At 43.9% G+C, this 25,757-nt stretch overlaps 1 protein-coding gene across 3 annotated transcripts in view; it reads left to right on the top strand.

The window, feature by feature from the left end:
* Arhgap10 (Rho GTPase activating protein 10) overlaps positions 1-25,757 on the top strand; it is a 254,919-nt gene that overhangs the window by 182,859 nt on the left and 46,303 nt on the right. The gene's annotated exons all lie outside the window — the stretch shown is intronic.

Below are 25,757 nucleotides of genomic sequence, written 5' to 3' on the forward strand. Positions count from 1 at the left end.
GAGGGCAGCCGTGCGCTCAACTCTCAGCTAAGCATAGGTTTGTGGTTCTTCTCTGACCTCTCCATAAATGAAACTGCTGAGATTTCCTCTTTTTTAAAAAAATATATTTTTAATTGAAACAGAATTGCATCACTTCCCCCCATCCTTTCCCCCTTGCAGCCTCTCCCAGCTACCCCCTCTCCAACCCCTCCATGTCCTTCTTCCACAGTGTTCTCTGAGCCTTAGATTCAGGGGCTGTGATGGAGGTGTACCCATTGGGGCTGGGTTCCCACAGTCCACTGGTCTCTCAGTGTGCTCAGTTGTGGTCTTCTGTGATTGTTTCCATTTGCTGGAAAGACAGGCTTTGATGAAAGGTGATGGGGGCACCCTGAGATTTCCTCTTGTGGAAAGGAAGGTAGGCACTTGGAAGCAAGGCTGAGGCTGATCATATAGGAGGATATGGCTGAGGGGGTGGCGGCTTGCTCTCATTCACACTCCCTCACTTCCTGGCTTCCTTCCCTTTCCAGTTTTCCTTGTGTATTTGATAATTCTTTGTTTCTGAACCATTAATGGGGCTGCATATCTGAGACAGGCCCTGCTGTATGGAAGAGTAATCCTGTTGTCAAGGGTGGGTGTGAAAACTCCACATGAGCCACACCCCCCAGTGGACTGGACTGGAGGGAGGGAGGGAGGGAGGGAGGGAGGGGTAATTCCCCCTGCGAGCCACACCCCCCCAGTGGACTGGACTGGACGGAGGGAGGGGTAATTCCCCCTGCGAGCCACACCCCCCCAGTGGACTGGACTGGACGGAGGGAGGGGTAATTCCCCTGGTAGATGTTTAGGAACAAGAAGCAAAGGAGAGTGAGGACAGGAGGGCTTAGAAAGGCCGCTGAGGAAGGAAAGCCTTACTGCAGTGCATGGAGGGGAGGCCAGCGCAGCCTGAAGGAGTGTGCAGAGGAGGGACCTGTGGACGGTGCCCAGACAGAGAGGCAGGGCACAGAAGGACTTGACGGAGGTGCTTTTTTTTTTTTTTTTTTTTTTTTTAATCTTTTTTTCTCATTGCTTATTTTCCTTCCTGGGATTGGGAAAAGCGTTGAACGTTGGAAAGTCACCAAAGCAAAGAGGAAACGCCGTGTTATTGAGGCAGAAGAGCTCCAGCTGGGTGTGGAGTGAGGAAAAGACCAAGTTCTCTGCTTTGGAGAGCATGATTTCCCAGCCCCTTTGCTGTTTCTTATAAAATCCATATGTACTCGCTAGGAAACTCACTCCATATGTCTTGGTTTCTTTTGCACACTAAACATTAAGATGTTGTTTTAAAAGAAATGGTCCTGGGCCAAAAACATTATCAGGGTGATGTGTGTGTTTTCTTTTCTTTGCAAGACTGAAAATTGTATTTTCATTGTAAAACGGGCACTTTGAATTCCCACAGATTTTCCGACTGTGGTTATACCTGTGGCTTTGCTGCTTTTATGTACTTGTAATACTTTAATTCAGAACACTGTTTCCTGAGTGCCTGTTGTGAGTTAGGTGTGCAAGATTTGGGGAGAAGAAATCCGTGAGTCCTGTTACAGGGAGGAAACGTGTTTAGAAGTAGCCGTAAGATACCCTGTGGGAAACTGAGAGAATGCTGAGGACTTCAGGGGGGAGACTCTGTTGTCTTTGGGGCGTGTGTATGTGTTGAGAAGTATTCCTGAGAAGCTAGTGAGAGTGGGCTGGAGAGTGGGGGTGTAGGGTAGGAGAAGGCTGACTAGAGAAGCAAAAGCAGAAGTCTGAGATGAGGTTAGAAAGGGAATTGGCGGGCTGAGAGTACCCAGATAACTGGTTGCTCAGGGTTGGGTGGGCAGGCTGAGAGCGCCCTGCAGGTACCTGGATAGCTCAGGATTTTATGTAAACTTGTTTCAGGCCACTTGACTGAGGTATATAACAGCAAGTAGAAGCACACATAATGAGGTGGGAGTGTTTAGAAAGATTAAGGGTGTGGTCAAGAAGTCAGGGCTTTCCAGGGTGAAGAACATCACTCAGCAGGATTCAGTGTCTCGTTTATGTGGGTCTCAGAGGAAAAAGGAACAGTTCAGTCCTGGGAGAACTCGCAGGAAATACAAATAGAAAGTATAATAGTTCAGGACATGAGATTGGCTTTTGGTTTATTTAAATATTGCATTTGCATCTTGTGATGTTGGGATAGGAAAGGGTGCTTCAGGGCACAGAATAAACCCCTCTTACGGGGTACTTAGAGTGAGGACATGGCCAGTTTCAGGGTTTAATTTTGTGGATAATGAAGTCCTTACTTCACCAGTTCTAATCTGTAATTAATCTGATTGAATCTGAAAGTACAAATCCAGAAATGCTTCAAATTGGGAAGTTTGGATGTTACATTGATGTGTAGCACTCATCGGTTCAAGTTTTCCATCCGCGGATGCTCACAGGCATGTATACCATTGCAATCTAGAAACAGAACCTTTACCGGACTAGCATACTTGCAGAGGAAAAGATTCCTTGCTACTTGTGTTTATGCAAAGCTTAGAGAAAATTTTTGAACTCATAGTTATTTCCTCTATCTATCTATCTATCTATCTATCTATCTATCTATCTATCTATCTATCTATCTATCTATTATCTCTATCTATCTATCATCTATCTATCTATCTATCTATCTATCTATCTATCTATCTATCTATCTATCTATCTATCTATCTATCTTCTATATCTATCTATCCATCCCCTTATTTATTCATTCATTCATTTACTTGTTTGCATATTTGTTTGTTTATTCATTTGTTTATTTATTTTTACCTCTGAGTCCTCCTGCCTCTCTGAGCCTTACTGGTGTGGGAGGTCCTTCTGTATATGTGTTGCTTTTATTGGTTAATGAATAGAGAATCTGTCTTGGGCCTGGCAGGGCAGAATATAGGTAGGCCGGGAAAACTAAACTGAATGCTGGGAGAAAGAAGGCAGAGTCAAGGAGATGCCATGTACCACCAGAGGGGAAAGACATGAGTTGTTAGCTGGAACCTTGCCAGTAGGCCACAAGCCTCATGGTAAAATATAAAATAATAGAAATGGGTTAATTTAATATGTAAGAGCTTGCTAGGAATATGCTATAGTGATTGACCAAGCAGTGGTTTAATTAATACAGTTTCTGTGTTGTTCTTTTGAGTCTGGGCAGCCGGGAACAAACAAGCGGGCTCCCACAACACCTTACAGTAGTTTGGTACATAGATGTCACTGCCCAGCCCCTCTGAGGTCTACTCACTGTGGGCATGAGCTTCACTGTCACTGCTTGAAAGTTTTGGTTCCCCTTTTCTAAGTTTGCTTCACTAGTGGGCTAAACATAGTACTGATCAATCAATGGAATCTGGGCTGAATAGGATGACCCTTTCACAGGGGCCACACATCAGCTACTCTGCACATTCACATTTTTTACATTACATAACATTTACATTACAATTCATAACAATAGTAAAATTATGAAGAAGCCACAAAAATAATATTATAGTTGGGGTCACCATACATGAGGAGCTGTATTAATGGGTTGCATCATTAGGAAGGTTGAGAACCATTGATCTAGAATCTTGGGATCAGGCTATAGAGAAACTGGGCTCGTTAGTATGGGGTTTTCTTGGAGCTCAGCCTGAAGGGTGCTCCAGAGTGTGGATCTCAGGTGGAGGCAGAATCAAGGAGCCCCAGCTGGCAGTCCTCTGGATGAGGATGCAGAGGCTGTAAGTAGAAACCTGGTGGGGGTGGGACTGGACGGGGGATGGGGGATGGGGGATGGGGACGACACCTACAGTTTAGTTCATTCTCATAAACAGGTTCTTGCTGGTTTTGATTCAGCTCGGCTGCATTCACATATTGCTGTAACCTCAGGTATCTCCTGCACGGCTCAAGGGTTGGTCACGCAGCTGTAGGTGGAAACTTGTGCTTTGAAGCATTCCAAACCCGAACCTTTTTCAAACCTGGCCCTGAGCCCCATAATTTTATGCCTAGAACATATGGGTACTCAATTTCAGGTCTTGTCTTTAACAGCTGAACCCTCTCCAGCCCTTCTCTTTACTTCTTGTCTTCTCAGTTGAAGATTTAAAGTCAAATTACAACCATTTCCAGCATCTCTGCCTACCTTCCCACCAGCCCTCTCCCCCTCCCCTTCCCTTCCACCACTACTGTGCTACTTCACCAGCTCATGCGGAAGTTCTTTTACTGGGTGATGGTTTTCCAGGATCTTGGTCTCTGTTCTTAGGTCCTGTGTGCTCCCCTCCCCCATGTTACTCTGTACCTGGTTGGCCCTCTGGTCTGCCATGCGTAGCTCATCTGGCTGGTGAGCATTGAAATTTCATTTCTCCACCCAACAGCCTCCCCCTCTTCCCCGTCTCCTACAGCTCTGTTATATCAGTAGTCACTCTGGAAATATAATGAAAACTTTGGCTCCTATTTCAGGAAGTTCTCTTTATGTTCAAGGATTTTATATGTTATTTCAGCAATCTGTAGGACTCTCAGGATAGCAGCCTGAAGAAACTGGGTACCTAATATCCAGGAATGGTTGAATTCATGGAACTTTCTCTAAACTCAGCCTTTTTTGTCTTTTGCCCGCATTTATCATGGTTCCTCCAGAGCCTGGCAGGAGGGCATAGGAATGCTACTCATCTGATTCCTCTCTTCCCGATTGGGAACAGCAGCCATGGGGATCTCTCACTGTGGTAATTTTCCGTTTACCCAGGGAAGGTAGAAACACACTGAAATAGACAATTCAGAAGTCATTTTAGGTTTACCTTAATGGGTAGAATAATGAGAGAAAACCTCTTTCTGTTCTTTGAGATACCCTGGCACCCAGCCCTCTGGGGATCTCGGGAAGGAGTAGGCAACGGGCCTGGAGGACTCAATAGATGGCTCAGTGGCTAAGAGCACAGACTACTTTTCCAGAGGACCTGGGTTTGATTCCCAGGACTGATACAGTGGCTCACAAACATCTGTAATTGCCCTTTGGGGGCATCCAGTGCCCTCTTCTGGCTTCCATGAACAATAGGCATGCATATAATACACAGGCATACATATAAGCAAAACACCCATACACATAAAAATAAATAAAAATTTAAAATAAAAGTCACGCTGTTCTCAATTAGATTTTTTTGTTTGTTTTTCAAGACAGGGTTTCTTAGTAGCTACGGTGCCAATCCTGGAACTCGCTCTGTATACCAGGCTGGCCTCGAACTCACAGAGATCTGCCTGCCTCTGCCTCCCAGTGCTGGGATTAAAGGCGTGCGCCACCACTGCCAGCATTGTCAGTGTAACTTCATTATCTCATTTGAAGCCTTCTGTATTTTCCTTTCTGTTCAGCGTTGCATTTAGTTAGGAAGAACTGCTCGTTCAGCATATGTTATTATCTTAGCATTATAACATCTATTTCCTTAAACAATTTTTTAATTGTTGGGGATTGACTCCTGGGCCCCATGCATGTTAAGTACACAGTGATAAGAAAAAATCCTAAGAAGGGCAGCTCTACCCACGCAAGAAAATCCAATTAGGTCAAATCAAACCGAGTCAAAATGCCCATCATTTTATTAAGTAAGACGCTTTCAGGTGGCTGAGCGCATGGCAGGGAGACAGGAAGGCAGGGAGCCCATGCAAACCCAGATCCATGTGTTTCTCCTTTGAGAGCCCACTAAATACCCTGTGGGAGGGGTCAGGACCTGGCATGCTGGGATTTGGAGTCCAGACCAATATAACTCCCAGTCCAGGGGGCTGGGATGGATGCCAGGGGCTGGGGCTATGCTCCCAACTTAATACACAGTGTCACCGAACCACATCCCAGTAGTGATTATAGTGGCAGACACTACTGTCTTTGGTCAAAACTAAATGTTTAGACTAGTAAATACTTGAAAGACAGTGGCTAACCTAAAGATTGACAGTCTTTGCTCGTGCATTCTGGGGAAACATGCCAGTCTGGTTTTCCAGACTTCTGTTAATCTTCAAGTATCTATTTTACTGAAGGTCAGAGTGAGCAGAATTCCTATGTGAAGGAGGTTCCTACACAGGCCTGTCCTTGAATTAGATACCTTCCCAGGAAAGCCTGGTGCCCTGCTTTCTCAGTGTGTCAAGGACTTGGAGTCCTTGCTGGGGGGACTGACGGGGCAGCAGGCAGTTGTCCTCACTGAGTTTATTGGTACGCACAGGTCACAGGGCTACGTAGGCGACACAGCTCAGGGTGGGAGCTCTTGGCAGGCTTCCTTGTGCTGTCTTTCACCCACAGGGATCACAGGGCACTGTGGTGAAAATGCAGCAGTGGGTGCCATGTTTCTGAAACTCTAGACCCAGGACTGCATTACAGGTTGTTAGTGGGCACCTTTGCTTAGCATGTACCAAACCCCAGAGTACTCGACGGCAGAAAGATCTTAAAGTAACATCTGGATATTTTTGTCCAGTCTGCACAGAGTGGGCCATCCTGGCCACTTAGGGGATGTCTTATGTCTGTTTAAAAATTGTTTACCTGCTAGCAGTCAGGCCTCTCCTGATTGTGCTTTCCCACTAACTGGATGCCAGCTGACTGCTGCAGAGAGGAACTTTGGGGCGGGGCTGAGGATAAGGTTCTGTTCCTCCTTCAAGGATGCCGTCATTTCCTTTCCTCTTTGATAGGTGATGCATATGTCAGTTCCCAGCACAGAGATGAGAAACCTTAAGGTAGAAATGCTGGTCACCCTGATTTAATTACTGTACATTGTATGAGCACACTGATTAGACACAGCATGCAAATGTGTGCAGTTATATCAGTAAATTTAATCTGCTTCTAAAAGTCTGGTATGGACTTCAGAGATGCGTGGGCGTCTACAAGAGTGCTGAGAAGGAAGGGCTGAGTCAGTCACATGCCACATGTTCTTATGTCATTGGATCAACTTGGCCCTGGATGAAAAGTCCCTCAAAAGCACTCCTTGTTTTCACTTTCCAGTTGGCTGGCTCCCTTGAGAGTGACTGGAGGTCAGAGATCAGTGTGGTTAGCCTGGTTTCTGCTTTCACCTCTAGCCCACTTCGGCTGACATTGGGCTCCATGCTCTGGAGAAGGTGCTGTCTTATGTGCCCTGGCCCTGCGTCTGTGTTCCCCTCCACTCCTCAGCCTGGGCTTGGGGGTGTCTGTATCACAGTGACCCATCTAGATTTCTCCATCCTCTGTCTTGTGGATTACTTTTTACAAAAACCCTTTGTAGGAAGATATACAGCACACTCTAGCTTGCAGCAGTTGAGCTTGCTATGCAGTGTTCACACCTGATTTACAGATTTCTGTGGAAGTAGTGTTGCTCTTTTTAAAATACCATGCTAGTCCTACTGAAGGCAGATTGACATTCAGCGATTCAGGTAAGGATTTAGTTTCATTTGATGGCACAGCTCCTCACTGTGCTAGCACAAGTTCCCTGTCAGACAGCAGCAAGTTGTTTTCATAATCACCCACTGAACACCTTGCCCAGAGCAGCTGATCACAACTGCTACTGTACAGATACAGCCAGCCTACAGTCCTTCTACAGTAGAGTCGCAATATAGTGATTTGATGATTCCAAAATATTTTGCTTTAGGTGGGAATTTGCTACAAGGGTTAGTCTTGGGGGTGTAATGTAGAGCCAGGATTGGTCATGAGTTAGTAATTGATGTAGCTAGGCGATGTGTTTAAGTACATGATGAGTTGATCGTGTAACTTTTTATTCTTGCTAATAGTTAAATGATCTGATAATTGTAGTTGGCATTTTTTTATGTTGTCACTAATTCATTCAGTGGACATTTATAAAACCCTATATTCCTTCTGTATTGATAGCCACATTCAATATATATACACATATATTTACATGTATATACATATATTTACTATACACACACACATATCAGCTTTTAGACTTGTAGTATTTTTGAGAAAGGTAACATTGTAAGTAAGTGTGAGGTCTAACCAACACTGGAGTCATGGATTGAAGGCTGTGTATTGGATCTGTGACAGGCCTGCTCACACTGGATCTACCCCATTCCTTAGCTTTCCAAGAGAATAGCCTCATGGTGGAGGTACTGGCTGGAACCATGTTTATTGCCAGAACTCTATGGAGTTTCAAGGTTGCTGCCACTACCAAGAAGCATGCCGTTGGCTACTCATAAACACCATTTCAATGTTTGGTGGTGGGGCCTCTTAAAAGAGGTGCAAGGTATTTGCAGCTAAAGCTGAATCAGGAAGCCTCTCTTAAATGAAATGTGTTTGCTTCTAGCAAACAGAGCCCACCTGAGAAACTGCTGCTACCAAGAAGCAATGCTTAACTCTGTTCTTTTGTGTCCAGAATTACTTCCCAAACCCTCTCCGGTTTTATGTGGATGTAGCTGTCCACACTGGCGCCATTTTGTTGACAGGTTTCTGTCCTACCTGGGCCCGCAGCCATTCAGTCCCAAAGAAACACACAGAGGTCTACATTAATTATAAACTGGTTGACTTATTAAATGGCTTAGTGGATATCTGGTGTCCCAAAACCTTTGCTAGCTTTAGTTTTTACAGAGTGAATCAACCAATTAACTCCAGAAGGATTTTGTACAATTCGTAGGTAAATTCAAGAAACTAAAACTTGGAGTGCGGAAATGAACTTACCCAAGGTCACACAGCTTTCTCTATTCCTTTACAGTCTGCCTCCTTCCAGAAGGATCTTAGGCAGTTAAACAACAAGTTACTGTGATCTTTCTTCTTTCCTAAGAAAAATAAGTCAACAGGTTTTTTTTTTTTGTTGTTGTTGTTGTAAGTTTAAATATTGGTCAATATTACAACGTGGAGGGCTCCTAGTTTAAATTGCACAAAAGTACATATGTCTGCCTCTTTGGTTATGTGTTGGTATCGGAAAGGAAATCCCTGTATTTTGTTTTATAATGTCATGAGCTTTATATAACTGTTGGAGCCACACATGCCAGTGCCTGGTGGTGCCCCCAAGAACATTCACATTAATCTCTACACAGCTGTGTGATTTTTGTCATCGTTATTACTTATTCTTAATTAGCAAAAGCACACATGGGCTTCAGATTGTAGATGATGCCAAACCAAATCTCCAAAATGGTTGCATTAATACATTATGAGGAAGATTTATAATCCTTTGTAAATGAGAGCGGTTCTGTATGTGTTCACATCAAAAAAGAGTATACACTAGAAACACACAGAATCTGCCACAGTCTCCTCTCTGTTATCCTTGGCATCTCCCTCCTGCTGGTCTTTGTTTTGTGATCAACTCAGCTTCCTCACAGATTGAAAACGGAATCCAGTTACCTGCTCTTTCTCCTTTGTGGTAGCCCCCTTTCCTGAGCCCAGCAGGAACTGAGGACAGCTCTAGCCACTTGGTCTCTTTGGGATGCCAGCTCTATTTAGGAGGAGGTGTGGGGAAAGGGGAGATGACTACTGAGAGGATTAGACATCCTTTGAAAGTTTAATGACGGAATCAGGTCATATGTGCTTAATGTGCTAATATGCACAAGTAAACTGCCCGCTTTGATGGATGGATGTGGAAAGGTCCTTCGCTGGGGGCTGGCTCTTGGATGTAGTCATTTTATTTCGTGGTTTCTGCTGGGTTGTGTTTCCAGGGCTGCAGACACATGCACAGTCTGACTTTTTGCAAGGCTGTCCTGCTTTTATCTCACTTCCACATTCCTTAAGGAAAATGCTTTTACATTATGCTCACCCATCTCTGTCTGCCTTCCCTTCTGCTGCTCTTAGCTGGTGGATCTCAAAGTAACAGCCATACTTCCCAGGAAGCTTCAGGTCTCCTTTGTGCTGCACTGGTGTGCCTCTTAAGGCATGGCTGGATCTCGGAAGTCCATGCATGGACCTTGCCCCCCAACTCTTGCTAGCAGTGAAATGGACACAGGTGATAGTGAAGAAGTGAGCAAAAGCATGTGTGGTGTGTGGGTGTGTGTATGTGGTGTATGTGTAGTGTGTTTGGTGTGGTGTGCAGGTGGGAGTGTGTGGGAGGGGTATAGTGTGTGCGCGCACCGGTAAAGCTTTTTCAGATTCCCACACGTCACGGGATCTTTTGCACTTAGGTATTTATATGTACTGCTGTCCACTTAGACCAAAGACATAATTCAAGCATGTTTTAAAACACTGCATTATTTTACTTGATATGTATGGGTGTTTTTCCAGCATGTATGTTTATGTATCACATCTGTGCCCATGTAGGCCAGAACAGGGCATCGGACCGCCTGGGACTGGAGTTACAGACCGTTGTGAGCTGCCATGTGGGTGCTGAAACCAAACCAGGGTCCTCTGGAAGAACAACCAGTGCTCTTAATTGCTGGGTCATCTTTTTAGTCCCCTCCCCACCAGCCCAAAGCATAGTATAAGGGAAAAACAGATTTCAAAATCTAATAAAAGAAAATTAAGAGAGAAACGTCAAAACAGAATTTAGAAAGACCACTGGTAGCAAATGGAGGACAAGGCTTAGAGGCAGGTAAATGAAATTCCCAACCGATGTGATTGCCCTTACGGATGTGTCCTAGTGTTGGGACACAGGCAGAGAGATGGAGGGTTCAAAGTTGCCTAGGGAGATGGACTCACCTCTTCTCAGTCTCCCATGTTACCTGACCCATGAGGCCCACTGGAGAAGAGGGACCCAGGGAAAGGAGCCCCCAGAGGAGGGAGCTTTGGGTCCCACCCCGATAAACTCCCATACGAGTGCCTCCAAGGACCATACGAATTGGTTGATAAATTGGTTTTCTGTGCATGGAGAGTCCCTAGGGTGAGGACTGGATCTCCTAGGGTCATGCACAGCCTAGCCAGAGGACGGGAACATGGTTGTATTCTGTAACGGACTTGCACAGGGGCCTGGCTGTGTTCTTGTCTGGTCCATACTAGATATGAACTGGATAGTTTTCCTCTAGTTCTAATATTGAAGCCCTAATCACAAAGTATATCGAGGCAGGGTTTTACAGAGATAATTAAGGATAAATGAAGGCCCTAATAAGGAAAAGAAGATTCCAGGATTGCTACAAGTATGGGAAAGAGTTGCTGAGTCAGAAGGTTGTTTTCCCCTCTGGGGAATCTAACCCAAATGACACTGGTTTTGAACTTGTAGCTTCTTGGATAGTGGCAAACAGGAGTTCCTTTGTTGAAGCCTTCATCTGTGTTGGTATGCCACAGCAGCCAGAGGCAAAACCACTTTCTTTCAGATGACGGAACAAACTAGTGTAGAGAAGAAAACGGGCACCATATGAGGGGAGGTGTTGAAGGAGTTGCCAACCTGTGGGGTGATACAAGCAGCTACTGTTGGTCAAGCTGTCCGTTTATGAAGTTAACGGGACTGAAGCCAGCCAAGCAGAGATGGGGCACGGAGGGTGTGTGAATGTGCTGTAGCGGGAGGCCAGTGGAAGCTGTGGGTCAGGGTCTGCTCTGAGACGAAGAGGGCGGCATGCTAACGCACAGACCAGCACCACGAGGTGAGGTGGGGCTTAAACATACAGGGGCTAGAGGAAAAGGAAGCAGATAGATGCCGCATCTCAGAGCCCGTGAACAAGTCAAAGTTAAAAAGAAATTATCGACATTGATGAAATAGTCACACGCAGTGAAGGAGACAAAGAGTAGCTCTGCGATGGCTGGGACAGAAATAAGGAGAGAGAATCGAAGCAGTTTTAAGTCCAGTGGCTACGAGAAATGTAACTTTTATATCCTAAGCCAGCCAGACTTTCCGCAGCAGAGATGGTGCAAGCTATAGCGACTGCCTTTGTGGAGTGAGAACAGTTTACTGAGGGCTTGTATCGGTTGCCTCATAGTTTTCTTCCATGATGGTGATACATCTTGAGGACCTGATTTTGGCTTTATTAAACAAACAAACAAAACCAAACATCAAAATGCAAAAATAATACTGCTTCTTCTGACCACAGCACTCTGACTTTAGAATATTAAAAGCATTAAAAGCTAGTAGAAGAAAACCAAGTATTTCTCACCATATTGAAATTTAAAAGCTTATGGTACATGAACTCTAAGTAGAAATTTAAAAAAGAACCCGAAACATACCTGAAAAAAAGCACGATACAACTTAGAGAAGGCCAAAATGAACCAGAGAAATTCATAGCCAGAAATACCCGTGTGTGTTATCCAGACAGAATGACGTAAGCACCAGAGGTGCCCGTGCATGTTATCCAGACGGAATGACGTAAGCACCGGAGGTGCCCGTGGATGTTATCCAGACAGAGTCATGTAAGCACCGGAAGTGCCTGTTTGTGTTATCCAGACAGTGACGTCAGCACCGGAAGTGCCCTGTGTTAGCCAGAGTGATGGAAGCACTGGCAATGCCCATGTGTGTTACCCAGAGTGACATAAGCACCGGCAGTGCCTGTGTGTTACCCAGACACGGTGACATAAGCGCCAGACGTTCCCGTTTGTTATTCAGACAGAGTGACGTAAGCACCGGAAGTGCCCATGTGTGTTATCCAGACAGAATGACATAAGCACCAGAAGTGCCCATGTGTTATCCAGACAGAGTGACATAAGCACTGGAAGTGTCCGTGTGTTATCCAGACAGAGTGACATAAGCACTGGAAGTGTCCGTGTGTTATCCAGACAGAGTGACATAAGCACTGGAAGTGTCCGTGTGTTATCCAGACGGAATGACGTAAGCACAGGAAGTGCCCTGTGTTACCCAGAGTGATGTAAGCACTGGAAGTGCCCTTGTGTGTTATCCAGACCGAATGATGTAAGTGCCACCTCCCCCAGCACCAGAGTAGGAAGTAGTGGTTTTTCCAAGGGAGACAAAGTGCATGTTCAAATGTGATGAACCATAGAGTAAACCCAAGCAGGGAAACCACGGGCTGTGCTTGCAGCAAAGTAAAAGGGTGGGTGCGCACACAGATTGCAGACAGAGCCCTTGATTTAAGCTAGTGAAGAGATCTGAGGGGAACTGAGGGATTCCCAAGAGCAGCAGCCTGTTTTCCAAACACTGGGCGTTGACACATCTTAAGATGGATTCTGTTCTTATTCTTCTTGAAGCTGGGCTTCCTGTGGTCCAGGCTGGCCTGCAGCTCACTATCCAGTTAGGGCTGATTTTGAACTCCTGATTCTCTTGGGTCCTGGGACTAGGGGGATGATCCCTATGCTCAGCTCTGGAGAAAGCAGTTGCATCTGTTAGTGTTCCTCAGAAGGGAAGTTTCGTGTCGGCAGGCACTAGCTCTGATGCTTAGGACAGAAGGGTGCAGATCCATCTTACTTGTGAACATTATAGAATAATACTAAGCAGCACACGTGCAGAAATCAGCAGTACAGTAAGCACTGCAGTATTTGCAGTTGTTGGGATGGAGAAATGGTGGTCCATTTGTAAGTTTTTAATACCTTCTTAACCACTAGATATTTAAATTTATGCCAGAGAATAAACAAATATTTTTATATTGGGTTATATATCTGTCGATGTCTGTTTAATTTCTTGAATCAAAATAGAAACCATGAGGGACCAGATCTCAGGTAAATAAACTTAAGAATTAGTTCTTCTCCTCCATGTGTCCTTCAGTTCTTCTCTGATTGAGTAACTGCTGGCAAGGGTGTCTTGTCCTTCGGTGTCAAACATTGAAATAACAGAGAACTTTCTTGTATGTGCTCTTTCTAGCACGTTAGGTGTGAGGTTTTACATCTTGAGGCTGATGTGGGCTTGGTTATTTTGTTCACCGCTCTTGTCTGGTGTGTGGCGTTGGATGGATGAGTGAAACACATGTGTCCTGTTGTGGGAAGGATAAACAGTAGTGCTTTCACATTTCCCCTTTAGACTTGAGTTCTACCTCTCCTGCCGTCGACTGTGCCTAAGCATCTTTTAGCTCTAACCAGAAGAGGTTTGCAGCTTCTGTTCCTTCCTTTTTTAGACAATTTTTTGTGTAAAACGTTAGCTGTTGTGTAAGAAATACAGCTAGGCTGTGGGGTAGTTCTTGGGTGGAAGAGGGAGAGAGGAGAAGGGGGAGGGGAGAGGGATGGAGAAGGGGAGAGGGATGGGGGAGAAGAGGGATTCTGTTTCCCTGTTCTCGGCAGACACCATCTCACTATTTTAGGGAAACAGCATTAGGGCTTCCTGGTTGACTTCCCAGGAAGTAGTCTTTTAAGGTGGCAAAAAACCAAAACCAAACCAAAAAAAAAAAAATTCTTTGATACCAACTGTTTTTGTACAATAAAACATTGGGAAGTGGAAATACAGAACTGGATGTCATCCATTAATCATCCCCATGTGACTCTCAGCTTGGTAGCAGCAGTTAGAATGTTGGCCACTGGGCAGCCGTTTCCTGGTGCCATGCTCTTCTCTCTTTTCCTCAGCTTGTGTACTCTGTTGATTGAACTTTCTGGCCATTTCTAGACCACAAAAGTAGTGTTGTATAGTACCTGATGGACTTTCTTAGTTTACATGTTTTGTCATCAGCAGGTATAGTGAAGTAAGATTTAAATGTCTATAGGAGTGCTGTAGGATTTGGTAAAACTTCAAGTTTAATCCTTAAGAGTTTTGGTAAAAGACCTTTCTGTGCCCATGGGAAATGTAGAAGCTGAGTGTGAAGGAGGCAAGTGAGGATAGTTGGCGTGTGTGTGTGTGTGTGTGTGTGTGTGTGTGTGAGAGAGAGAGAGAGAGAGAGAGAGAGAGAGAGAGAGAGAGAGAGAGAGAGAGAGAGAGAGAGAGAGAGAGAGAACGAGAACTGGGAGGAGATAGGTAGTGCTGTCCTGTGCTGCCCTGTGGTATGTGAGCACCTTTAGCCTGTGACAGGTGAGGGAGTCTCGAATGTGAGCTGGGGTGGCTGGTGACACTGGCTGTTTGCCAGAGGTGAGGGGAAGGTCATTCCTACTGCTGAAAAGAAACCTGTCACCTTTGTAGGATTGCAAGGCTGCAAGAAGAATGACTGACTAGGCGCAGATAGCTTGGGGAGGAAATCTTTCTGGGACAGTTACATATTTTCTTGTTCATAGATTGAGTTACCTGTCTAAGCCATTTTAGAACATCAACCACCCTTTCCTGTGAAATGCTGAAGACACAGAGCCTGAACTTCTGAGTTACCCTTGCCTAAGAGTTGTGAAACTTGGACAGTTCAGCTTCTTCTCCTCTCATGAGGTGGACTGTGTCCTCCTATAATCCCAGCCTTTTAACCTTGCCTTTGCTCTCTGGGGCTTAATACAGCATGCACTCCCCTCCCCCAAAATCGTAGCTTAGAAACTGAAATCTGAGAATTGATTGTGGAGGCCTCCTTGCTGGATTGCTTTTCAGGTCCTTTAGTTGTGTTATTTCCTGGTTACATTCTTTAGAGGCTGTTGTTCCTGGTTGTCTTCTTGCAGAACTGAACGGAATGTGATCAATCCCTGGCATGGGTCTAGCTTCATTAAAATCAGCATCTTTCTCATCGGCCACCTGTGAGGTCATCACCTACAAGTATGGCGTGTACAGACTCATTCCTGGCATCCTTGTCCACATCGGCTCCTCTGCTTCCTCCATGCTGTTCTTAGGAGGCTGCTTTTGAAGACATCTTTCATTTCTACAGGGACTTAGATTGGTGGTTGCTTGTTTCCAACGCATTGAAAATATTTTGGACACACTTCTCACTTTGTGCTTTCTTTTGTCGTCTGCTCTTAATGCTTTTTCACTCTTACCGTTGTAGGCATAGAGTGCACTTTTCTAGAGGTGATGTGGCAGGTTGAGTGTAGAAGCAGAGGGAGCCTAGCTGGCCTGTGAAGTCAGACTCGAGAGATTGCAAAGCAGAAGGTGGCAGTGTTTCACTACATTGTTGTTGTTTGGAAAGGCCCTGTTTTCCATAAAAACCTGTTAATGTTTTATTTCTAGTCAACTAAAAGGCTTTAGAATTTAATGTTTAGTTTGGAAATATTGTCAATCAGGAGATGTTAGCCATACAACTCTTTATGATCTTCACTAACTTTTGGGCATATAATGAAAGGGTCACGGGATGGAGAAATAGTCATATCACCTGATGCTACGGTTTCCATCACCTGTGTAGGGTTTCTCACAACCACCTGTGATCCAGGGAGAGTGGACACCTCCTTAGGCAACTACATACTTGGAATAAGAAAGTAGAACTAAATAAAAGTAAGAACAAGGACAAATTCAAGAACTTTGTTAACACTGTTGCCAGGACATCATGAGTCTGTGTGACTAGTATCACACAGTAGTAGAAATTACCTGGGTATTTTCTGGAAATGAAGATGCATTAGACCTCACTCTGTGTGCTGAAGGAGAATCCATGTTTTAGTAATCCTTCTGGGTAGTTGGTATGCGCATATATGCTCGAGAGGATCTGCTTTAGTAGGTAATATGTGCTCATGATAAATTCATGAACATTCCTTTCATCCAAGACTCAGTCTCTGACTACTTGTCACGTCTCTTTAATGTCTACAGTTTCAATTTTCTAGTTTTTACCATTTGTGATATGGACACTTGAAGTGTATGGGGAAATTGTTTCATTAAACATTATCTTTCATTTTGACTTTATGATTGGACTCAGCCTCTGTATTTTATGATGTTCCTTTTCTAAGTACATCATATCACAAGGCATTGGATACTGGTTCAGTTGTCAGTGAAATTACATTGATCGCTTGGCTAAGATATTGTCTTAGCTACTTTCTTATACCTAACAAAGGCAACTAAAAGAAGGGTGGGTTCATTTCAGCTCACAGTTTAAGAGCACAGTCCAGGATGATGGGGCATGCAAGGCTGCAGGAGCAAGAGATGGTTGGTTTTGCAGTACAGTGGCCACAGCCAGGAAGCACAGAGAGATAAATGCTGGTACTTGTTAGTTCCGGTCCTCTTCTCTTCATTTTCCCACTTCAGTTAACCCAATCTAGAAATCCCCTCATAGACACACTCAGGTGATGATAGAGCATATCAAGCCATCTGGACTGACGTCACAGTGGTGATCTGGAAGAGCAAAGTGTTGCTGAGCTTCTCAGTGGCGTGTCTCATGTTTCAGATGGGCTGTAGGGTGCAGGCGTCACAGTCACAGTCACATAAAACCTCCACTGAATCAGTGGCTTCCAGCTTCTCTTGTCTTGTGAATCTAAGGAATGTTATTTATGGCGGGGAGAGGCGGGGTTTGGGACGGAGTTTAGTACAGATCTGTAGGTAGGAACTTGAGAGAAAGAAGTCAGAGCTCCTGTCCAGCAGGGAAGTGGCACAGCTTTGAACTGTTAGGCAGTGGCTTTTCTAGGAGGTTTGATGGAGGTTGGGATGTGGTGCATAGAGGTGAGCTGCTCAGTCCAGTGGGCCCAGCCCCGGTGTGTCCTCTTGCTTCCTGTCGGCTTTGGCATATCCCTGAGAACAGACTCCAGGCAGACCTTGTGTAGGGGAAGAGAGAAAATGAGAAACCAGACTTCCCTTCTGGTATTCCAGGCCAGAACCAAAGACATTTTGGTTTACACACTTTTGGTATCTCTGGCCTTTGGTAAAAACATTGCTTCCTGAAGAGCAGTTTCTGCTTTCAGACAGCCCTCCACCCTAACACTGCTCGGCCATTTCGACCTCATCTATGCTATCCAGTCACTTAGCCTAGGAAGCCACCCATCCCAGATTTCTAGTTCTGAAATAAACAGTCTTGTTATTTTCATTAAGCAGACAAGGGAAGGCAATACCTGGGCCTGAGCTAGGATGTTTTCAAACTCTTGAAGGGCTGTTGGGGACAGCCATCTGGAAGCTGCATGTTCACATCTGGTGCCTGTGTTGGGTTGACTGGGTTCCTACCTACACATGGCTTCTGTACAAATTTGGCTACCTCAGAGCTGAAAGGAAATGTCTTACCAATAAGGCAGGAAAGAGGGTGTAGGACCTTTGAGGATCTAGCATCAGATAGCCCTTAGCTCATCCTAATGAATGCTGCTGATTGAAGCTGTTCTGGGCCTGCAAAGATGTGGGGAGAAGAACATTACTGTCCTCTCCTAATGAAGAGAATCAAAGAAATGACCATTTTGAAATTGCACAGATGAGGACTACTGTGATTATTTGTTGTAAATGTGTCTCCTTTCTCTTTGCAACTAACAGTAATCTATCAGGAAATACCATAAAAATATTCAAGAATCTGATTTCCTAGCAATCACTCTGGCTTCAGGATTAGTTGTTCTAAGTATATTAGATGAGATTTAACTATAAAAAACTCATAATGTGCTGATCGCTCTGTAAATAAATTCAAAGTGATGGCAGGCTGTGTTGGATTTTGGACCTCTTTCTTGTGACAAAGTGAGTTTACATGAGTAGGTTTGATAGGTTCTTAGCCTTTCATACCAGCGCAAATACCAAACTCTTTATTAAGAGAGTGTCAACAGTAATTTGGGCGAAGTACTTTTGTTGTACTCTACATGTGGTTCTATGGTTGTTTAACTCGATTGAGTTTTCTCTTTCCAATTAAGGGAATGTGTCCAGTAGTGCATGAATACACCCCTCCAGTGTGTGTGGGAACATGTGTGTCAAAGCCAGTCCTAGGTCTAGCCAGAGGAAGCTCCCTTGAGCAAAAGTTTCCCCTTTGCTCTTGAAGTGTAAGGATGTGATTGTGGGATGGACATAGAGTTCTGAACTGATGAGGAATCCAGACTGAGATCTTCCTCCTTTTAAGGTACAGAAAGTGGGGAAGGATGGAGACTCTGGTATTGTTACCTTTAAAGATGCATTGACATTAATGGTGCAGTTCACACAAAGGAGAAGCTGGTGTTTGGCTATGGGATGTGTGATTTCCCCCACAAACTCAGTTTAGTAGGAGGAAGAGTTGGAAAGTAGGCTGTTTGGATTGTTTTAAATATTCGCTTATGGATGTTCTTAACTTTCAATGGTAAGGTATGGCCTATCTATTTCCTAATGTGTTTTTAAATAAAAATCTTGCCCCAAAGTTTGTTTTTGACAGATGGACGAAGCAGAGGTTGGATGCGTGTAACTAGGGACAGGACATTGGTAACCCCAGAAGCCAAGTTCCATGTCTCCACACAGAATGTGTTAGTTGCTTTCCTCTTTAAAACCAGACAGAACTGCAAGACTAAAACCCCACAGGCTAGTCCTCAGAGCTTCAGCAGAGCTGTCTGTCTCTCTGTGGCTGTGGATGTTTTGTTGTTTGTGCTGTTGCTGTGATAATTTACCCCGACAACGCTGACTCGAGGGAGGAAGGGCTCATGGCTGTACCCACAGGCTAACCTTATGTAGATAATCTCCATAGTTGTGTCCACGGGCTAACCTCATGTAGATAATCTTCATAGTTGTGCCCACGGGCTAACCTCATGTAGATAATCTTCATAGTTGTGCCCACGGGCTAACCTCATGTAGATAATCTTCATAGTTGTGCCCACGGGCTAACCTCGTGTAGATAATCTTCATAGTTGTGCCCACGGTTTAACCTCATGTAGATAATCTTCATAGTTGTGCCCAGGGCTAACCTCATGTGGATAATCTTCATAGTTGTGCCCACGGGATAACCTCATGTAAATAATCTTCATAGTTGTGCCCAGAAGCTTTTATCCCTTGATGATTCTAGATATTGTCAAGTTGACAACTCAGTGGTCAGTTTTTTTTAATCTTCTAGAGATTATTTTAAATATCGCAAACATTGCCACCTTTGTAAGGTGTATGAATTGTAATTTGAAAAGTTTTTTTAGTAAAGAAAGTAAAACGATTGCCATAAATTTTAGGAACAGTGGTTCTCAAAACAGGGATACCCACTGCCATGCCCAGTGTAGCCCCTCAAAGTGCCATTGCTGAGGACTGGTGGCTCTCATGTGGGGCTCCACTCTAAGAGTTGTGGCAGTGCTAAAAGGACAAACGGGTGCTCCGTGAGCTCTTAAAGAGGCAGGCCGCTGTGACAGGGTGTGTATTGGAAAAGGTTTCAGATGATTGTGATTAAAATCCACAGACTGAGTTTTGGAGACTTAAATGAATCCATGCCTTATTCTCTCCCACTAGAAAACTAGTTACCCAACCTTCCTGTTTCCAAAGAAGATACTGTTGAACTTGAAAATCTATGAGGTGATGCCAGCTACTTCTAGAATTGTTTTCTGGGATTTAAAGTTTCCAAGTAGCCTGTGAGATAGGACCCTTTTTTTAAATTTTAAAAACAAAACAAACTATCTTTTTTCATTATTCATACCAATCCAAGTTCCCACTTCCTCCACTTACCCCCCACCTCACCCCCATCCACTCTGCAGAGAGGGTAAGGCACATTGCTTTGGGGAAGGTCCAAGGCCCTCCCTACTATATCTAGGCTGAGCAAGGTATCCCTCCAAAGAGAATAGGTTCCCAAAGAGCCAGCACAAGCATTAGGGATAAATCCTGGTGCCTCTGCCAGTGGCTCCTCAGTCTGCCCCAGCCATGCGGCTGTCACACCACTTTCAGAGGACTAGTTTGGTCTAATGCTTGTTCCTTTCCTGTACAGCTAGAGTTGGTGAGCTCCCATTTGCTCAGGTAAGCCATTTTAGTGGGTATCCCCATCATGGTCTTGACCTCTTTGTTCGAAATCTCACTCCTCCGACTCTTAGACTGGACTTTGGGAGCTCAGTCTAATGCTCCGCTGTGGTTCTCTTCCTCTGTTTCCATCAGTTGCTGGATGAAGGTTCTATGGTGACATTTAAGATATTCATCAGTCTAACTACAGGGCAAGGCCAGTTCAGGCACCCTCTCCTCTATTGCTTATTGTGGATTCCTGGGAATTTCTCTTGAGCCAGGTCTCTTGCTAGCCCAATAATGGCTCCCTCAATCAAGATAGCTCTTTCTTTGCTGTCATCTCTGTCCTTCCTCCATCTTGACTATCCCATTCTCTCAAGTTCTCCTCCCCCTCTCCTTTTTCCCTGCTCTTTCCCCTAACCCTCCCTTCTCCTTCCACCCCCATGCTCCCAATTTTGTCAGGTGATCTTGTCTATTTCAACTTTCTAGGTGGATCTATATATGTTTCTCTTAGGGTTCACCTTGTTACTTAGCTTCTCTGGTAGCATGAACTATATAGGCTTAATATCTTTTGTTTATATCTGGCATCCACTTATGAGTCAGTACATACCATATTCAGGATGGTGTTTTCTAGTTCCATCCATTTGCATGCAAATTTCAAGATATCATTGGTTTTTAATGCTGAGTAGTACTCAGATGTGTAAATGTGCCACATTTTTTAAAAAATCCTTTCTTCCTTTGAGGAGCATCTAGGTTGTTTCGAGGTTCTGGCTATTACAAATAATGCTGTTATGAACATAGTTGAACAAATATCTTTGTAGTATGATTGAGCATCTTTTGGGTACATGCCCAAGAGTAGTATTGCTTGATCTTAAGTTAGATTCCCAATTTTCTGAGAAACCGCCATACTGATTTTCTAAACTGGTTGTACAAGTTTGCATTCCCACCAGCAATGGATGAGTGTTCTCCTAATGCCACATTCTCTCCAGCATAAGCTATCATTGGTGTTTTTGATCTTAGCCATTCTGACAGGGGCAAAATGGTATCTCAGAGTTGTTTTGATTTGAATTTCCCTGATGGCTAAGGACATTGAACATTTCCTTAAGTGTCTTTAAGCAAATTGAGATTCTTCTGTTGAGAATTCTCTGTTTTAGTTCTGTGCCCCATTTTGTAATTGGATTATTTGGAATTTTGATGTCTAATTTCTAGAGTTCTTTATATATTTTAGAGATAAGACCTTTGTCTGGTGTGGAGTTGAAGATATTTCCCCATTCAGTAGGCTGCCTTTTTGTCTTATTGACAATGTCCTTTGCTTTACAGAAGCTTCTCAGTTTCAGGAGGTTCCATATTTATTGTTGCTCTTAGTGTGTGTGCTACTGGTGTTATATTTAAGAAGTGGTCTCCTGTATCCATGCATTGAAGGCTACTTCCCACTTTCTCTTCTATAGGTCCATTGTGGTCAGATTTATATTGAGGTCTTTAATTCATTTGGACTTGAGTTCTGTGCATGGTGATAGATATGGATCTATTTTCTTCTACATATTGACATCCAGTTATGCCATCACCATTTTTTGAAGATGCTTTCTGTTTTCCATTGTGTGATTTTAGCTTCTTTGTCAGGATCAGGTGTTCGTAGGTGTGTGGATTAATATCCTGGTCTTCAATTCAATTCCATTAGTCAACCTCTCTGTTTTTATGCCACCATGATCAAATAGGCTTCATTCCAGAGATGCAGGGATGGTTCAACATAAGAATATCTATCAATGTAATCCATTATATAAATAAAATGAAAAAAAAAACAGGATTATCTCATTAGATGCTGAAAAAGCATTCAACAAAATCCAAAACCCCTTCACAATAAAGGTCTTAGAAAGATCATGGATACAAGGAACATATCTAAATATAATAAAAGCAATATACAGCAGTCCAACAGCCAACATCAAATTAAATGGAGAGAAACTCAAAGCGATTTCACTAAAATCAGGACCAAGATAGGGCTGTCCACTCTCTCCATATCTCTTCAACATAGTTCTTGAAGTTCTGGCTAGAGCAAAAGGAGATCAAGGGGGTTCAAATTGGAAAAGAAGAAGTCAAACTTTCGTTATTTGCAGATGATATGATAGTATATATAAGTGACCCCAAAAACTCTACCAAGGAACTCATACAGCTGATAAATACCTTCATTAATGTGGCAGGATACAAGATCAACTCAAAAAAATCAGTAGCCCTCCTATATACAAATGATAAAGAAACTGAGAAAGAAATCAGAGAAACATCACCTTCACAATAGCCACAAATAACATAAAATATCTTGGGGTAACACTAACCAAAGAAGTAAAAGACCTATTCGACATGAACTTTAAGTCTTTGAAGAAAGAAACTGAAGAAAATACCAGAAAATGGAAAGGTCTCCCATGTTCTTGGAAAGGTAGGATCAAAATAATAAAAAAGGCAATCCTACCAAAAGCAGTTTATAGATTGCAATATAGACCTTTATTGTGAGGTTTGCTATGCATGCTAGCAAAGGACACACTGAAGAAAAGTTCTATCTGGGTGGTGGATTTTCCTAAGTGGAGAATATGTGTATCTGTTTGAGTTATGGAAGCCAGAGGTGCAGCTGTGTTTGGGAAAGTGCTTTCATCTGACTGTGGAAACTCAGTTCTGGGTTTCCTAAATGTGTACAGGTGCAGGTGGGTAGCATTGCACCTGGAGAGATTTTCTAAGCTTTTGCAAACCGTAGAACAGCATTTTTAACTGGAAATGTATGTCGCACCATGGTGTAGGGGTGTGCACTTTTGCCTTGGGCCTGAGAGGCTTCCTTTGTATAGAGAGGAATCAGTAATCTGGGAGCATGTGGTGGCTTCCTGCTGCCTTTTGGTTCTGTAATGTTATCAGAGTTTTAGTGTGTGTGGTCCCATTGTCTCTTCCAGTCACTGGCAGGGCATTGCTGTTCTAGCCACTGTTGATTCCATGGAGCCTGCCTATGATTTGAAGTGTGTGGCTGGGACGCGCTCCTTTTTGTGAAGGCTGATTGGAGAAGCCTCGCCACCGAGATTGCTAAAGCAAAGACTGCAGCTAGCTAGGCGGTGCATTCTAGTCTTTGATAGCTACAGAGATAGTGTCTGTTAGGTCTGGGGATGTGTCTGCACATGTCTCCCCAAACTTCAAATGTAGGAAGAAAACAAGAATCCTGTTAACTTCATATATCTGCCAAACAAAATTTGTTTTTTGGGTTTTTTTTTTTTAACTTTTATTTGTTTAGTTTTTTTTTTTTTTTTTTTTAACTTGTCAATCAAATTGAAGGCTTTTTTCGGAGAGGACATGTGAAGTCAGGGCCACCATCAGAGCTTGAGCCTATGGGAAGAATGCACAGAATAACAATGTCCTCTGCTCCTGCCTTCCTTTGAGTTAAGTCTCTCTCCAGTCTCTCACAGTAGCGGACAGGGTCTCATGCTGACAGGCGTATATAGAGATAAAGTCTCTATATATTCACTACAGGGTGGTTTTGTCCAAATACGTTGTCTCTTTTGACTGCACTCTGGGATATGGGGCTCAGGTTGGAAGGACACTAGTACGTGTGTAAATCATACCTTGTTGGGGACAAAGGGTTGGGGCCAGTAGGATGCTAAACAGCAGTTGACTCTGAGACCCTTGTCTCTGGGCCATCGGGTTATCTGTGGTGCAAAGGGAGGGTAAACCGAGGAACGTTGCCAGTGGGCCTTCGGGTCCCCTCAGAGCAGCTTAGTTGCACACGGTAGACTCTGAAGCTGAAATGGACTTAATTTGCCCTTTTTTCCCACTTCCCATGTTGGAAGTTTACTTGGGAAAGAAAATGCATTGACTTGCCACTGTCTTCTGGAAGTCTCTGTCTGCTTAAGAAAGACAGCATTTGTAGGTTGCACATCATGGTGGAGGACATCAGATGATGGGACTTAATAGGACACAGTGAAGTTCAGTGGCTGAGACTTGCATTCTGACATCGGGAAATCTGATCCAAATCTTTATATATAAAGCACTTGGTATAATGTCAGGTATAATCATGTGCTAAATAATTGTACTTGCTGCTGGAGCTGCCAGAAACACACAGATGCAATGGACAGTCTTCCTTCCATGGTGAAAATCACTGGACTCCTGCAGAAGCATCTTTGTGAAGATGAATGACTGCCCTCTTCAGATGCTGCCTGTTCAAATTGGGTACTATGTGTAAATTTCAGAGGCGCTCCTTGTCTTCTGGCAGAGGTGACTCATACCCACACATGGCCCCTGGTGGCAGGAAGAATTTGCCAAGTCCCATGCTGGAGCATCTACTGCATTGCACCTGAGGAGCCTGTGATTGTGAACAACAGTGACAGACTTCTGTGTGTGCTAGCGCTGTGGGGTGACCTGAGGTTGCAAACGCTTCCTTACCCGATAAGCTTTGTTTTGTTAGGATTGTCTGATCTGAGTTTTTCTTGTGTTGTAAATATGGAGGTGTGTGAAGAAGTTTTTAATGCTAAAAATGAAGTTTTGAGTAAATACGATCCATCCTCAAACAAAGGCAGCAGGAGGTAGAATGCTAAACTAGGGGATTGAAAGCGATGGGAGGCAAGTTACTGTGGTGAAGTCCCAGAGAGAGACCTGGGATGTGTATAGCGGTTCAAGAAGGATGTTTTGGTATTGTAGAGAAAAACATGAAAAAGTGGAACATTCTAAAGTCAGATCACCAGAAAACAGCTCAATATTCAATGTGAAGAGTTTTGCTTATTTCCTCTTGTAGACTTGGAAAGAATATAATAACATTCCTGCACATTGCAGAGAATCATAACAGGTAGTTTTGTAGCCTTCTGAGAGGAGAAAAGACCTTGGAATTGATACTAATACATTGGGAGGCAAGGTGGATGTGTCTGAGGGGCAGAGTCACTGGTGGGCTTATGTCCGTGTGCCCTGTACTGCCTTGTCTAAACAGCAGGAAGTGATTTAAGTGTAAAATTTTAGTGCTAAAGTAGAGAAATGAAGGTGTTAAAAGCAGACGTTTGGTTCTAAGTTTCTCCAGAGTCCATTTGTAGCTTTCCTTTTAGCTCCTCGCTTGATGTCTTTCTCTGAAGGACTGGGAGAGCTGCTCAGAGTAGCAGCTATGGTAATATTGGAGGTGGTGGAAAATGAGTGTTGTCTTGTGAAAGCGGCTGAGCAGCATAATAGAGGCCTGGATTCATTTGCGTTGTTTACGTTTCGTGTCACAAATGCAGATTGGATCCATCTATTCTGAGTCCCGCGTGCCTGATGCTGCACTGGATGATGCACTGTGTTAAGAGGTCTCCCAATGCATGAGCATCAGTTCCAGCATCAACCTCAGCTCTCAGAGCTGGTGAGGTCCCAAAGCCCAGACAGTGCTGTCTCTAGGGAATAGCTAGGTTTGTTAACAGCAGTAATGTGGATGGT

This window comes from Arvicola amphibius, chromosome 15, assembly GCF_903992535.2.
Source record: "Arvicola amphibius chromosome 15, mArvAmp1.2, whole genome shotgun sequence".
Lineage (NCBI taxonomy): Eukaryota > Metazoa > Chordata > Mammalia > Rodentia > Cricetidae > Arvicola > Arvicola amphibius.